At 32.5% G+C, this 5,328-nt stretch overlaps 1 pseudogene across 1 annotated transcript; it reads right to left on the bottom strand.

Moving 5' to 3' along the window:
- Positions 1-1,681: 1,681 nt before the first annotated feature.
- LOC149491686 (uncharacterized) lies at positions 1,682-4,484 on the bottom strand (annotated as a pseudogene). Its single transcript, XR_016319314.1, has 8 exons — positions 4,193-4,484; positions 4,017-4,119; positions 3,577-3,941; positions 3,407-3,480; positions 2,759-2,801; positions 2,616-2,673; positions 2,089-2,178; positions 1,682-1,996 (listed from the first exon to the last, which is right to left on the bottom strand). The product of XR_016319314.1 is annotated as an uncharacterized LOC149491686 (transcript).
- Positions 4,485-5,328: the final 844 nt, after the last annotated feature.

The following is a 5,328-nucleotide window of genomic DNA, read 5'->3' as shown; positions in this document are numbered from 1 at the left end:
TACTGCTAATGAGTATCAAATTAACATATTTTATTTAGGCATTTTCATTGATAATGGCTGTTCTTTATATTGTATAAAGATGTATGATGTTTGGCCATTTCCAAAGGGAAATGATTCACGGAGGTAATATTCTTCATTTGATTTGGTATAATACAAGTTGTGGATTTTGTGCAAGTAAACACTGCGTTGCCAGATTGCTTGATAAGTTAGTAATAATGTTAACTGCAAAGTTTGGTTTGGTGCAAAAAGATTTCTTGTTTAATTGAAGTCCAATTTCATAAACGTGATTTCCAGTACATATTTTCTTAGAACCGAGTAACCAATAAGGGCATATGTTTGGCTTTCTTGAGGATTCAGGCTAATAAGGGCATATGTTGTCATTTCAAAATAACTATCTCACCTCTCTCTTAACTTTTATATGATTTTAAAAGTTAAGACCCTCTAATTTTGGACAGAGAGAGACCTTTTATCGAGACGGAACGAATTAAATATTATATTAAACGTCAGGGACTACTTAAATAATTGTAGTAAACCTGAGAGACTAAATAATTATTTTCCCTACAACCGTTGAACATTATTCAACAGCGCTAAAGCAACTCAACAGCACTGAATTTACAAATTAGATCCTTAATTACAGCTAGAGATGAACATTATTCAGGTCAAACCAGAATGAATACCTGAGAAATAACACATTGGTTTAAATTTTGAGACTTTTCAATTTATATAATTCAATCACCATTTTGGCCTTTCTACTCTTTTTCCTTTTATCAGAAACAGAAATCAGTTTCTTACTTGATTTCCCTGTTTCTCTACTCCTTGTAATTTTGCTTTAAAATATAAGAGCTGTCCCTATGCTGCTAGAAGTTCAGACGCAAATATGCACATAAGAATCAAACTGAAAGAATTCAGAATTCTTCCATTCTGAATTCAGTTCAATTATATATTTATTATGGGAAATTTATTTTTTTAGCTACCGGTAAACCAAACCTACAAGCCAATGCACAATTCTAACCACAGCCAATCAACCTCAACAGAGTTTAATCCAACAAAAAGAGAAAATAAAACTTTAATTTCATAGAGCATACACCTTCAGGCACATGGAAACATTGTTGCATGACAACTATTTGAAAATCAAACTTTATAATCAGCAAGAGCTATAGATGATAAAATATTGAAGAACGCACAAAAATAAGGGATAAATTCCAACCTAATACGATAGTGAAATTAGGAATCAGAATTTAGGACGAAAAAAAAAAAAAGAAAGAAAGAAAAGAAAAGAAAGGTCAGAATTGGGTCATAAAGAGCATCCAAGAAAAAGAAGTTTCTGGAATTTTCTAGCAGCAGAAGGGAGAAGAAGAAGATGGAAGAGAATTAAAAAGTTCACAGGAGATAAGCAAAAACACTCAGGAAAAAGCCCAAGCAAAAGAACTATATAAACAGAGTTTTTCTAGAGACTCCAGTTTTCCTATTAAGATTAGTGATTACATATGGAAATAATACTTAATAAAAAGTTAATACCAAGTGAGAAAATTCCAAAAGGAAAATTTGCTGAAAAAAAAAATTGTTAAACAATACCAAAACCCTGTCTTCCTAAAGAAAAAAGACTAGGGGTCCACAGGATACTTATACCAAAAAAAGATTATCAGAAAAATCTATTTTGTTGAAAATTTAAAAGTACGAATTAAAACAAAATAACTCTTTCTTTATGGGCTACATGATTTACAGGTTCCTTGAAAAGAGCAGTTTGACATGATATAATAATTGCATAATTTGCCAAATCATCCTAGGATGACTTTATATAACTAATTTGATTCCTTTTCTGATTCTCATAGGCATTGAGGTTATATCAAAACAGCATAAACATCTAGATTTTATTCTCTGTGAATGCATCTCAAGGTATCATGAAAAACAAAAGCCTCAACTACAAAATGTACCTTCCTCTAACTTGCCCAAGAATTTCTTGTGCCTTTTCACCATAACCATTCTCAACACCATCCTGCAAAGAATTAGGGTAAAAAACTTGAAGGAAATGATATAAACATAGAAAACTCAGATGAAGAGAACTCAAAAAACTGGTATGACACAAACCTTTGCCCAGTACGAATTATCTTTAAGCCTTTCATCAGAGAAAACCACTTCATCCAGGTTTACTCGTTGAAAATACTTAACCGTCTTTGGCTGTAATGAAATAATTCCAGTTGTAAGTGGACTCACAGAATCAATGATACTCATGAACAGAATTGCAAATGCTACCAACACAACAGGAAAACATATTCATGAAAAGGAATTATAGATAGGAGATAGAAAGAGCAAAAGGGTATGCATAAATCCACCTTAATTAAGCTGTCCCATAAAATAATGAACAGAATACAATCATGCAAAACCTGATGAACTTATTTCCCACAAGCCCTTAGAAGAGCTATCAACATTCAACTACACTGAAAACAAAATTTTGGATCCCAGTACAATAATTATCATGTCATAGCAAGTTTGCGTGCACATTAGACACCTAAACAAAACATTGTATAAATTTCATTCATTAATCGTCAACATGAGCATGTCAAACTTTAAGCATACAGAAGTATAAGACCTGGATATGTTAAGCATCTAGTTACCTTTAGCTTCATCGTCAAATGCTTTGCAAAGAATTTCATAACTCTTCTGATTTCCCATCTGCACAAAATGACAAGTAACAATGATCAAATCCTTGAGAAACAATTAAAAATAGGATAAAATGTAAATAGCCAAAGTCTCACACCAGTGGATCAGCTCTTGATGGTGAAATGCTTGATATGGTATATCTGCAAAAAGTTAGAACTGAATCACTAGATAAGAAAAAGGGACCACCAAGAAGTAAAATCATACATTTGGAGGAAATGCAAAATCCAAGATTTGGTACAGCTCGTGAACAAGGAAAAGAGATAAAAGGAGGTTTAGGATAGGAATGAGACATGGAAGGACACCACCTCCTTGCACAAAGCTCGAAAGAAAAAACTATCTCCATGAAGAATATCTTACAGGTCAGAAATAATTCAACAGAAATACACAGATTAGTATAATGGAGGACAGTTTGCACATTATACTCGATATATATTTGAAAGCTAGAAATTAGAAAAATTAGCAAATGACAAGTAAGGTTAGTGAAGGAATGACTAGAAATCAAAAATAAACAAGAAAAGACAGGGCAGGACGAAGGCCACTGCGGCATAGCCCTCACATTGCAATCAGCAAGCAAGAACAGTACTGTGCAGAAAATGTAGGGTCCTTAAAGGCCGTTTGATATAGAAGTAAATTAGTGTTCAAGATTTAGTGTTTAACAAGAATCTTTCCCTTCAACCTATTAATTTAACTATCAGCAATATATGAGAAAATATCAAGCGAATATTGTCTCAAGTCAAAAATATACCTCAGCTTACTATAGAAATTCATAGCGTCTACATTTGCTTTTTGGACAGTTAAGACTACAGCACTCATGCAATTCTGCAAAAGAGCAAACAAAAAATTGAATTCCAAATGTAAACTAGCACTATAATCAAATATAAAGCAGACCCCACAAAAAGAAAATGCTTTCAGCACCTTAAGAGCAATAAGCTCAAGAAGTTGCATTAGAAATTTCCCTAATCCTTTCTCTTGTACACGAGACTCGAGCTGAATTTCATATACGTAAAGGACAGGCATTTCTTCCTCCAGAGTAAACCGATAGTGTACAAACCCAACTAACATACTCTCATTTGATGGAGTTTGAGCTTTAGCCTGAGCTTCATAAACGAATATATAACGTGCTTCTGGTGCTACATTTCCCTTTGCTTCACCTTCTCTTCACTAGCCCAATCAGGACCATAATGCCTCTCCATGTTAGCCTTAAGAAGGTTTTGAAGTTTTTCGCTTTAGAGAAGCAGACAGTTTATCACCATTTCCGGATTCCAAGTACAATGACAAGCCTAACACTCACACACAGACAAATTTTATTTATTTTCATTAAAAAAAAAAAAAAGAAAGAAAAGGACTGCTGTTACCATTTCTATTGAAATGGCGAAATGGCAGGAAAGAAGCGAGATGATCCTTTACAACAGAAGCTGATTTTATCAATTCGTCAATTGCCTTCTTCTTTTCTAATATCTATCAACCAAAAATTGAAAGTTGCGAATCAAAAATCAGATCGTTTTCTTTAAGTTAGTTCTTTCTGTGTTACCTTTCTTCTTTTTGCCCTGCTTCTGTCTTCTTTACTGTGATCGTTCGACGATGAAGCTTCCGACTCCATCACCGCCGCTGCCTAAGAGGACTGGCCGTTTAATTCCAGCTCCTCTCCTCTCAAACCGGTGGCCTGGTAGCTGGTAATGTTTGAAGTTGAACACTTTTTTTTTTTTCCTCTTTGGGAAGAGGCTCAATTGTGCCCTATATCTGTAGGAAATTCAGCTTCTTGTCATTGAATGCATATGAATGAAAACGAATGGGTTACTCACCTAAAATACACTGTTCGAATTCGAATTCGATTATAAGCGAGTATCTGAATTTGTCTTAAATCCGTTTAAAAATTTATATTTACTGTACAGCTCATTTTAAACCCGATTATAATTATCCATTTAAAAATTTAAATCTATTTAAAATTTGTTTAGCATTAGAAAATGTTTTTTATTTTAATTTTTTAAAAATGAAAATAGTCAAAAATTATAAAATTATTTAATTTGACTTAATAAAAAATATAATATAAATATTAAATAATTATAAAATTAATTATAATTCAAAAAGTGAATATGTATAATTTTTTATTTAAAAAATAGTCATCTTAAATATTTTTTAATATTTACTAAATAGTAATGGGTAGCAGGTACCGCGTCCTTGAACTTGAACCCGATCCAAATCTATTATGGATAATAAAAATACTACTCGAACCTATTCACCCATTTTTCACTATCGGAGCCCATTAAAATCGGATCGAATCAGGTGCCCGCCGTGTCGGGTTAAATTGCCATCTCTAGCAATGTACTCGCAAATTTTCTATAGATAGGAATATTTTTTTTTAATTATTTTGTAAATTGTTTATCACAAGTTAAATATAAATTACTTTTGGAAATTCTAAGTTTTAACAAAATAGATTAATTCGTCCTTACTATTTATATAAATTATTTCGTAATCTTTGACCAATGCCTCAATCCGACTATTTAAAATAAAAACAAAAATCACTGACTGCTCAACCCTATAAAATTATTTAAAAAAGCAGAATAAAAACAAAAGTTATCATTAATTATTTCAGCTCAACCCTATCTAATCCAACAACCACAGCATGCTCATGAATCATTGACTGCTCCAATGCTGCAATCTCCAATG

This window comes from Jatropha curcas, unplaced genomic scaffold (genome assembly GCF_041381405.1).
Source record: "Jatropha curcas cultivar XTBG-Jc1 unplaced genomic scaffold, XTBG_Jcur_1.0 HiC_scaffold_856_pilon, whole genome shotgun sequence".
NCBI classification, from domain to species: domain Eukaryota; kingdom Viridiplantae; phylum Streptophyta; class Magnoliopsida; order Malpighiales; family Euphorbiaceae; genus Jatropha; species Jatropha curcas.
This window is presented reverse-complemented; position numbering and strand designations above follow the sequence as displayed.